Genomic DNA, 12,804 nt, shown 5'->3' on the forward strand with positions numbered 1-12,804 from the left:
CTGCTCCCGTATCATGCTTGTGTCGTTTTCTGCTCCCGTATCATGCTAGTGTCGTGTTCTGCTCCCGTATCATGCTAGTGTCGTTTTCTGATCCCGTATTATGCAAGTGTCGTTTTCTGCTCCCGTATCATGCTACTGTCGTTTTCTTATCCCGTATCATGCAAGTGTCGTTTTCTGATCCCGTATTATGCAAGTGTCGTTTTCTGCTCCCGTATCATGCTACTGTCGTTTTTTTATCCCGTATCATGCAAGTGTCGTTTAATGATCCCTTATCATGCTAGTGTCATTTTCTGATCCCGTATTATGGTATGGTCTTTTCTGTTCCCGTATCACACTAGTGTCTTTTTCTGATCCCGTATCAAGCTAGTGTCGTTTTCTGATCCCGTAGCATGCTATTGTCGTTTTCTGATCCAAAAGCATGCTATTGTCGTTTTCTGATCCTGTATCAAGCTAGTGTCGTTTTCTGATCCCGTAGCATGCTATTGTCGTTTTTTGATCCAAAAGCATGCTATTGTCGTTTTCTGATCCCGTAGCATGCTATTGTCGTTTTCTGATCCAAAAGCATTCTATTGTCGTTTTCTGCTCCTGTAGCATGCTATTGTCGTTTTCTGATCTTGTATCATGCTAGTATCTATTTCTTATCCCGTATCATGCAAATGTCGTTTTCTGATCCCGTATCATGCTAGTGTCGTTTTCTGACCCCGTGTCATGGTACTGTCGTTTTCTGATCCGGTATCTTGCTATTGTCGTTTTCTAATCCTGTATCATGCTAGTGTCGTTTCTCTGACCCCGTATCATGCTCCTGTCGTTTTCAGATCCCATATTATGCTAGTGTCGTTTTCTTATCTCGTATCATGCTACTGTCCTTTTCTGATTCCGTATCATGCTAGTGTCGTTTTCTGATCATGTAGCATGCTATTGTCGTTTTCTGATCATATATCATGCTATTGTCGTTTTCTGATCCTGTATCGTGCTATTGTCGTTTTCTGATACCGTATCATGCTAGTGTCGTTTTCTGCTCTCGTATCATGTTACTGTCGTTTTCTGATCCCGTATCATGCAAGTGTCGTTTTCTGCTCCTGTATCATGCTATTGTCGTTTTATGATCCTGTATTATGCTATTGTCGTTTTCTGATACCGTATTATGCTATTGTCGTTTTCTTATCCCGTATCATGCAAGTGTCGTTTTTTATCCCGTATCATGCAAGTGTCGTTTTTTATCCCGTATCATGCAAGTGTCGTTTTTTATCCCGTATCATGCAAGTGTCGTTTTTTATCCCGTATCATGCAAGTGTCGTTTTTTTATCCCGTATGATGCTGCTGCAGTTTTTTTATCTTGTATGATGCTAGTGTCGTTTTCTGATCCTGTAGCATGCTAGTGTCGTTTTCTGAGCCTGAGGCATCCTAGTGTCTTTTTTTTATCCTAAATCATGATATTGTCGTTTTCTGATCCTGTATAATGCTAGTATCTTTTTCTGATTCCCTATCATGCAAGTGTCGCTTTCTGATTCCCTATCATGCTATTGTCGTTTTCTGGTCCTGTATCATGCTAGTGTCGTTTTTTAATCCAGTATCATGCTACAGTTATTTTCTGGTCCCGTATCATGCTAGTGTCGTTTTCTGATCCCGTATCATGCCACTGGTATTACTGTCGTTTTCTGATCCTGTATCATGCTACTGATGTTTTCTGATCACGTATCACACTAGTAGTGTGTGTTGAGTGCTGCTTTTTACTTACTCATGATTATTTAAGATTTTACAGTATTAACTTATGACTCAATAGCATATTTTCAAGAATGTTCTGTATTCCAAAAGAAAGTTTTTCAAAAGATTTTAACTTCTGATGTTGATATTTAACAATGCACGAGATAATTGATGCGATTTATGTATGGCTTCAGTTCCGAAATGTAAATTACGGAAAATATGGTTTCAAAGCTTTGTGCGATTTTGTTTCCGGTTAATCATGTCGAGTAACCGAGGTTATCAACAAATGAAATGTTAGTTGTTATTAACCGAAGGTCAACGTAGGGTCAATTCGCTTGAGTTGTTTATTGCTCTTCTTAATTTATATTGGTCAAGTAAATTCTCGCTTTACAAGTATTAATCCTTTGTGGTAAAGCTTTCTTTCGAATCAAGCCATCGCTAATACAAGGTGTGTTAAAAGTTATGGAATTAATTTCATCGTCATTTAAAAAAAACTACCCTACCCCCTGCATATTTAAGGCAGCCGAGCTGTACGCTTTATACATAAACATTAGCATGAAACGCATTATATTTTCATTTTTTGATGTAAATAGTTGCTCTCTTCTGTTGTGTTGTTCGAATATTTCAGTTTTGCCATTACCATCGGTCTATTGAATGACGTAAACCCGGGGAAGATGGCGACCCAGTGCAGAATGTTCAATGTGCGCAACGGCCATTAGAAGTCAGGTGAGGCTCCCATAGTCTATATGAAAATATGCAGTTTTGTGTCTCCTAAGCAGAATATGTAAATTATCATGATACTTTGCTTTTGTTCAAAGGGTTTTGTACGTTGAACACCGCGTCAATACCCGTTGTACTAAATACGCCATACTTCTATTGGTTAGCACTTGGCAGCACCTTTCTTTCCAAATCTTATGCAAGTTTATCATTAACCATTTTTAAGAGCTTTCCGAACATTGTTTTTCCGTGACGGAATTCACTTACATTTGCTAAAGAATGAATACTCGTAATTGATATTTGATACTGATTTACATATTTGCTGAGCTGAACTAAAGTGTATTGTTTAACTGCTGCAATAAGTGATTGTAGTGCAATAATTGATTGCTTATTTATAACCCCGAGGCTTTGGGGTAGGTCGCCATGGAAGACGCGAAAGTTTGGCAGGTGAACAGTTGCCTTTAATTATATTTATTAGATATTAATTAGATATTTATATATGTGAAAGGGGAGTCTCGCCAAACATTCCAAACCGTTTAAATGTAAATAAACAAAAATAAATATAATGAAATGAACAGCTAAGTTTGTTTTTTTTTCGTTTAAGAAATTTAATGTGTAACATGGAAATAAAGTAAAGAAAGCGTCGCCTTATTCAGGTTTAGGAAGAGTATGGTGTCAAGATTAAGTTGGTTTTGGTCAACTTTGTTGATAATAGTTAATTATTTGAACAGTGCGCTAAATATGTGCGTGTAAATATCATGTCTCGTTCGATGTATAATCATGCATAAACGGCTATGCAGACACGAGGGATACGTTTTCTACACACTTAACTCGACGTGATAAAAGCGTCCTATTAGTATATAACCAATGCATTCGTTAAACATCTAATCCAGTGTGTGTATACCACGTGATAAATTGCGTCATAAATGCTACGTCGGAAGGCAATATTTTGGTTTGAAAAAAGACTTTAAACGATGATAACTTCACTATTTTTTCACCATATTAAATGAAACAAAGCGCAGTCTACACCGCTTACGGAGGGAGCCCTGCCTTCAGTATTTATTAGAGTTTGATTGAGTGTTTAGTTTCTTAAAACACACTTCGACAATCCTTTTCACAATACGGCCGTCTGACGGAGGAGATTCAAAACTTTATTTTGGAAACATATTTGTCGAAGTGTTTGATGAAACTAATGACTTTATCAAAATTCGGTAATAAAACACTTGTGGTGGTCTTTAAGCGGCATAGACTGCCCTTTGTTTTATTTAAAATGGTGTTGTAAAGAAAAGTTATCTTTGATTTAAGTCTTCATTTTAAGCAAAATATTGCCATCCGACGCAACATTTATGACGTAATTTATCACTTGGTATACACATACTGTAATCCATTCGATAGAACATTCATTCAGAGCCACTCAGTCATGGCGAATATACTCATTGAATTCAGGTATTGTCTCTTACCTAATCACATTCTTTTCAGGTTATTTCTAATGCAAAACAATATATTGTAATTGATAGTTTACTGAAGCGGAAATCTGTTTTTAAGTAATATGTAAAGAAAACCTAGCGAGATATTATTTTTAAAAGGAACCTCAAACACTTGTTGAATACAATACCAAAATCATTATTTTATTACTTTTTTAGTAAGATATTTAATATAGAGGGTATATTTATTGAATCATATTACTTTAACTATCTGGCTTGTGAATTTTGTATAAATTTGTATTTTCGGCAATAATACGGCATTTTTCAACTTAAATCATAAAACATTAAATGTTGAATTGTCTGTTTGTTCTTGCTTTCGCAACAGTTTCATTTATTGTGCAGATTTAGTTTGGATTAATAATTGAACGGGAACACTCTGTTTCATGTAAAGTATCTCTTTCCTAAATGTTAATGCTTACTATAAATAAATAATAACTTGTAATTTATAAAACAAAATCAAAACACAAAAACATAAGATACTGACGATTATACTGACTATGATACCGACTATTATACCGACTATTATACTGATTATTATACTGATTATTATACTGATTATTATACTGATTATTATACCGACTATTATACCGACAATTATACTGACTATTATACCGACTATTATACTGATTATTATACTGATTATTATACTGATTATTATACTGATTATTATACCGACTATTATACCGACTATTATACTGACTATTATACTGACTATTATACTAACTGTTATACCGACTAATATACTGACTATTATACTGACTATTATACTGACTATTATACCGACTAATATAACGACTATTATACCGACTATTATACTGACTATTATACTGACTATTATACCGACTATTATACTGACTATTATACTGACTAGTATACTGACTATTATACTGACTGTTATACTGATTATTACACCGACTATTATACCGACTGTTATACTGATTATTACACCGACTATTATACCGACTATTATACCGACTGTTATACTGATTATTACACCGACTATTATACCGACTACTATACCGACTATTATACTGACTATTATACTGACTATCATACTGACTGTTATACTGATTATTACACCGACTATTATACCGACTTTTATACTGATTATTACACCGACTATTATACCGACTATTATACCGACTGTTATACTGATTATTACACCGACTATTATACCGACTACTATACCGACTATTATACTGATTATGAAACCGACTAGTATACCGAATATTATACCGACTATTATACTGACTATCATGCTGACTGTTATACTGATTATTACATCGACTATTACACCGACTATTACACTGACTATTTTACTGACTAGTATACCGATTATTACACCGACTATTATACCGACTATTATACTGACTATTATACCGACTATTATACTGACTATTATACCGACTAGTATACCGAATATTATACCGACTAGTATACCGAATATTATACCGACTATTATACTGACAATTATACTGACTATTTTACCGACTAATATAACGACTATTATACTGACTATTATACTGACTATTATACTGACTATAACACTGACTATTACACTGACTATTATACCGACTAGTATACCGAATATTATACCGACTAGTATACCGAATATTATACCGACTATTATACTGACAATTATACTGACTATTATACCGACTAATATAACGACTATTATACTGACTATTATACTGACTATTACACTGACTATTATACTGACTATTATACCGACTATTATACTGACTATTATACCAACTAGTATACCGAATATTATACAGACTATTATACCGACTATTATACTGACTATTATACTGACTATTATACTGACTATTATACCGACTATTATACTGATTTTATTACCGACTATTATACCGACTATTATACTGACTATTATACTGACTATTATACCGACTATTATACCGACTATTATACTGACTATTATACTGACTATTATACCGACTATTATACTGACTATTATACCAACTAGTATACCGAATATTATACTGACTATTATACCGACTATTATACTGACTATTATACTGACTATTATACTGACTGTTATACTGATTATTACATCGACTATTATACCGACTATTATACTGACTATTATACTGACTATTATACCGACTATTATACCGACTATTATACTGACTATTATACTGACTATTATACTGACTATTATACTGACTATTATACTGACTATTATACTGACTATTATACCGACTATTATACTGACTATTATACTGACTATTATACTGACTATTATACTGACTATTATACCGACTATTATACTGACTATTATACTGACTATTATACTGACTATTATACTGACTATTATACCGACTATTATACTGACTATTATACCGACTATTATACCGACTATTATACTGACTATTATACCGACTATTATACTGACTATTATACCGACTATTATACCGACTATTATACTGACTATTATACCGACTATTATACTGACTATTATACCGACTATTATACTGACTATTATACCGACTATTATACCGACTATTATACTGACTATTATACCGACTATTATACTGACTATTATACTGACTATTATACTGACTATTATACCGACTATTATACTGACTATTATACCGACTATTATACTGACTATTATACCGACTATTATACCGACTATTATACCGACTATTATACCGACTATTATACTGACTATTATACCGACTATTATACTGACTATTATACCGACTATTATACCGACTATTATACTGACTATTATACCGACTATTATACTGACTATTATACTGACTATTATACTGACTATTATACCGACTATTATACTGACTATTATACCATCTGATCATTGATACTGTTACGACCTAGCCCTTGTGGTTAGACGACGCTATGTAAGTGGGCCTGTCCGAGTTACCACTCGCTCTGGCCAGGTTGCATCGTGACTCAGGTGATAGAATACAGGTTTATTATGCGGCCGTACTAACCTCTCCCCTTATCGTTGGGGATTCTCAGTCGTTTCGAGAGTGAATTGTTTTAGGTGTTGCCGTTTCCGCAAAAAGATGACGCCAATGAACGTTTTACGTTTAATTTTGATTTAATGCAAATAAACAAAGGCAGCAAAACGTCAGCTATATATATATATATGGCCAATGCCTACAGGGCAACGCCACATCAGGCGACTAAACTTAGTCCAAACATGCTGGCCCTCGGCAGGGAGATTAGACTTACAGCGGACCTTCAGTATATACATATTTTGTATAGTGGTAATTTGAAATAATCATCTTTAAAATGACTTAAACTTCAATGGATATATAATGAGTGCAAAATGTGTTATCATTGTGCATTATTGTCTTCGTGTTTGTTTTCTACTCTATAAATGGGCATACAATATAAATTATAAACCTTTTTCTTTTCTTTTACCACACCCTCAGTCACATTTTCAATTGACATTTATTAGAATCGAAATTTCAAAAAAATAATAAATAAACAAATAAATAATTGTTTATAAGATGCCTGGTGACAGCATTTTATTCTGTCACACTCAGTCTAAATATCGTGAGCATCGGAGCTTATGTGATACAGTTATGATTGTTTACTTATGCACAATATGAAACAGAACCTTTCAGACATGACGTGTGTACTCATTTCACTCAGCCATCATTATTAACCTAATAATGGATTTACTTCATGCTATTACCTAAGGTAATCGGTACATGATAGTATTCTTAAGCTTAAATCTATTTGAGGTAATACGTAAAGACAACCTAGTGTGGTATCATATTTCAATGCACTTCATAAATATAGAACACTTAATAAATAAATTTCAAAAGTTCACTCATGTATGACGTCGTTATTTGGATATTAAATAAAGATAAGTATTTATGGGATCCCATTTATTTGACGATCTGGACAATGGAACATGTTAGTCAATTGTCTGTACTGCAATTAAACTGCACTTTTCAACATAAATCATAAAACATGTCAAGAAGATATGCTAGATTGTTTTGTTTTCGCAATCGAACCTTAAGGAATGTTTGGCATTATAATCCCCTGCTGTGCATCTCCTGTTTATTGCACTGGTGTCACAGTAGGGGCTATATTCTGTGTATTTGTTTATTGGCTCAGGGCCATTTAGGGTTGACACTTTTCAAGTTGAAAACCACATTGTCTCATTAATGCATATAAAAAATATGTATTGCTAATATATTTATCAATTTAACCGATTGGGCATCAATTATATGAGAGTGATAAGTTTTTAAATAGTTATATAACATATAAGTTTAAATGCATGGTCACCATTGTTATATACAAATTGAAAAGCATACCTGCTAAGACAAAGCAACGGGCTATTATATATAACTTAACTCTTATTCTCGTTCAAAGACTTTGTATAAATAATTTTATTATCATTTGAAAACAACAACAACTAAACGACAAGATGCATTGTCCATTTCTTTAATAAAAACTGGACACTCAGATCGGATATTTGGTAAGTAATACATGGCAATTAAGATTAAGATCAATACACAGAAGTTCTGTACTATACTCGTTCACGGATTTGGGGGGGGGGGGGTCAATTATAGAAGGCTTTAACTAGGCCTTTAAGAGCAATTTAACGAGAACACAGTTACATTTATTATAGTATATATATAGGTTAATTTAATGTTTGCTATATATAGATAATAACAAGTACTTTTGAAAGCTTTGTAAAAAGTTTTTTGTAAACATAAGGTTCTCTGGCCCTTATTCCAAACACATTCTCCATGAAAACTGTTAAAACGAAAGTGTTTTCTTTAAACATAAAACTAATAAGGAATTTTCGTTAACGTCAATAGATAATTAATAAAGAGGTGTATTCCTGGGATCCCACTCGGTTTACGATCTAGCTAATGAACATGTTAAACAATTGTATGTGCGCCAATTATTCCAACTTAAATCATGATACACATCCAAGAAAAAAATTAGATTACCTATTTATGTAAATAATAACTAGCACTTTTGACAATTTTATTAAAAGTAATTTGTTAACAAAAGGTGCTAAACTGACCCTTTTCCAATATTCCAAACACGTCCTCCTTTAAATCTGTTGAATCGGCAATGTACGATTTCTTTAAACTTCAAACGAAGAGTGGAATTTCCGTCAAAGTAAATAGATATATTGACTATTTATAGAATAAAGTTGGAAATTACCCGGGGAATTTTTATTTGGAATACCATGGGGTGATTAATGCTAAAGAGCTGCACATTGCATTATCAAAGCACTGAAAGGGATGAATGCGACAATGCCTTGATTATATCAATGGTTTGTTTCAGTGAAAATAATATTGTCTTGAAACTAAAATCTTTGTAAAACCATCGGTTCAAATGGCAATATCGAAATTTTAAAGTTACGATAAAATATAAATAAAATAAAAAAAAAACATATTTGTTCAGAACATTTGGTCAGATAATGTTAAAGAATTTTAAGAAAGGGACAAAATGCAAAATTTACAATCTCGCCATTAACACATATTAGTCTAAAATAATAGACGTGTTATACGGGATTCTTCCAATCCCTAACGTCTAAACGGGTTAGTGCAAAAACCGGGGATGTTTTAAAAAATATTGAAAAGGTTTTAAGTGAAGTATTTTATGGTTGAAATTGATCATAAAGGTTTATATTCATACTTTACCATGTAAGTGAAAAGTTATTTTGCACTAAACAAGCATTTAATGTATTAAAACACGTTGTTTACCTTTCCAATAAAACGAAAGTTGACTGACACAGACAACAATTATGCCAAGGGGAACAACTCGATCCAATCGTAATAACTCGGCCTCCTCCGACAAGCTCCGAGATAGACCTCGTTAATACAATCGTAACAACTTGGCCATGGCCGAAATGTTCCGAGAAATTGTGCCCTGAAGCCTTGCAGGTGCCTTTCATGTATATATCGTTTTGACAGAATGAAATGAAGCAAACCCGTCAAACTCATAATTATAAGTTGGATATTTATTTTTTGTGTACGGAACTTATATGAAATAACATTATCTGGTAATATGTCTTGTTTTTATGATATTTTATAGACGCAATATGCTTTAACCCTGAATCCCGATCGGAATAACTACCCACTTTTGATACTAAACAAAGTGTACGTGAAGGATTTGCCATATAAAAAATAAAAATAAATCCGTCAACGTACAATTATTTGGACTAAAACACATATCCAGTATACTGGATATAAATGTTGTATTTTCAACATTGTTTCAACATTCCATGCAGAGACAAAGTTTTATTCTGATTCTGAAATATCGTCTGTCGTGCCAGCTCGCCTTTCTTATACATGTACCAAAAACAAGAGCGACAAAATGTCCCTATATCCCTCACCTGATATAAATTATCAATACTTCAATGGCTAATAGGGTTGTCCTTGCTTGCCTAGGAATTAAGTGGTTGCCGATAAGTTCATCATTGATATGGTATATTAGTGTATACTAAGGAAGTAAGTAGGCGCTATGTCATTTTCTGGTTGCTAAGGAATTCACTGGTTGCTAAGGATGACATTTGTTGCTATCAATGTCGACGATATCAGTATTGCCTACAGTAATGGTTGGTTGCTGTGAATGTAGCTGCAATGGAAGTAAGTGGTTGCTCAGAATGTCTTTGGGTTTTAAGTAAGTCAATGGTTGTCTAGGAGGTCATTAGATGCTAAGTGGTTGCTTAAATAGTTTTAAGTTGCTAAGGAGGCCGTTGGTTGCTAAGTAAGAAGGTGGTAGCTAATAAAGTGATTGGTTGCTTAGAAAATTATTGGTTGCTTAGTAAGAAAATGATTGATAAGGAAGTGATTGGTTGGTAAGGATGTCATTGGTTACTAATGAGGTCACTAGTTACTAAAGAAAAAGTGGTTGCTTAGGAAGAATTTGGCCGCTAAAAAAATCATTGGATGCTTTTTAAGTTGTGGTTCATACGAAAGCCAATCATTGCTAATGAGGTAACTGGTTGCTAAGAAAGACATTGGTTGATTTGGTTGTAGAAAGTCACTAAGCAAAACATGAGGCTATATACCAATATTAAGGCCTACTTTAAGGAATGTTTGGCATCATAATCCAATTTCCTGTGTATTTGTTTATTAGCTCAGGGCCATTTAGGGTCCATTTCTATCATAAAATATCCCAAACTGCACAGCAGGATACTCTGATCGTAGATCTGATAAGACAATTAGGCAATTTGATTAAGATCAATTAACAGTGGTTGTTAACAAATACTCTTGGTTATTTTATCTATTTATTTTTTTTATTTTTTTTTGGGGGGGTGTCACTTATAAAAGGCTTAAACTAGGACTTTAAGGTGTTGGCCTTGTGATTTTAGATAAGATATTTGGCATCCCTGTGTGTTATTCATAAAACCTCTTCAGTCATTTCCACACATAATCATTTCCAAGTTAAGTATATTACTGGTAACTACATGACGCTGGACTGGGCTGGGGAATGAAGTTTAAGAGAAAAGAATCAAAATTAGGCTATACAAATGTATGGCAAACCTTGTACCATGGACAGCACTGGCAGTATAAAGGAAACCAGGGACAGCTTGGGGAGGGTCACTTTTCACCACAGAGCCATTATTGTATTCTTATTGTGCCATTTGTCACTGAAAAGGTAAAAGAACATTGACACGCGGAAAGGGGAACAGCGCCTCCCGCATCCTTCCCAACCAATACTTGCGCATGAAATGTCTTCTGGGGAAGACCCTGATCTTAGTGAAGGACCACTACATGAAGCTTCATTTGTTTTCGGTCATCGAGTCGAACAATGAGTTTTCCCCACAACATAATACCACATTCACGTACAACATCATGCCAATGAGCATATCTTAGTGTTTATTTTACAACCATAATCAGGGGCGTAGCTAGCCATTGATTCATGTGGATTCATAATTGCGCTTAGGGTGTTTGGGGGCATGCCCCCTCGGATAATATGAAAACCATGGTGCAATCTGGTGCATTCTGATGTGCTTAATTTAGTACTGGAAAATGGACAGTTTTAGGATCATGTAGTCAAGTATGCATACTTCAACTTTGGCTGATATTTTGGATTTTTTTAGTCAGAATCATGTGGATTCAGCCGTGAACTCGCGTATAGTCAACTACGCGCCTGAATTAGTCCATTTAAATCTAAACTCAACCAACCTGAAACGGAAATCGACAAACTTTGGAATCCAAAAACAAGATGCTGGTAGAAAAAAATATGTAATAAACCAACAACGATGAACATGGTTGTGTAATGGGAGATTGAAGGTGTGTACAAGGTAATATATATATGCCCACAAATTGCTTGGTTAGGTAGTGTAAGAATCAAATTCAAGCATACTTTATGTCTTAACTTCCATGTAAAGATATACACCTTTGTAAAAGAATGGTTTTTATTGGCTTGACTGTTAAATAAAGTGCAAAATGTATTGTTGATACAATCATGTCACAGATGGTGAATTTGGTCGTCACATTTTGAGAATGAAAGGATTTCACATCTCATTCCTGCACTTATTATTCCAGGTTTGTTTTTCCGATGATTCAAACCAGCTACTGCTAAATAAATTTGGTACATGTGCGGATGTGTTTACTGTTACATTGTAAAACATAATATATGCATACCGTTAATGTCCTATTAATTGTGCATGTCCTAATTAAACTTGCTTGTTGTCTTTTTAGGGTATATTAGTCAATTATGTGACATAAACAATGATGACCTTAGCCCTAAAATAAAACCAAATGATGTAAAGCATTTATAAGGCCGCTTTTTAGAAGCACCTGCTCATCCATGCGTTTATTGAAAAATACACTGTTGAATACATTTGATGAGATCAATTAAAATTGCGTAACGTTGTGTATTGATTCATTGAAGCAAATGCGTGTATTCAGTTGGCCATTTA

At 34.0% G+C, this 12,804-nt stretch overlaps 1 protein-coding gene across 1 annotated transcript in view; it reads right to left on the reverse strand.

Annotated features, from left to right (window-relative positions):
* The window catches only part of LOC128224304 (uncharacterized), a 34,896-nt gene that overhangs the window by 9,864 nt on the left and 12,228 nt on the right, over positions 1–12,804 (reverse strand). The window lies entirely within an intron of this gene.

This window comes from Mya arenaria, chromosome 17 (assembly GCF_026914265.1).
Source record: "Mya arenaria isolate MELC-2E11 chromosome 17, ASM2691426v1".
Classification (NCBI taxonomy): domain Eukaryota; kingdom Metazoa; phylum Mollusca; class Bivalvia; order Myida; family Myidae; genus Mya; species Mya arenaria.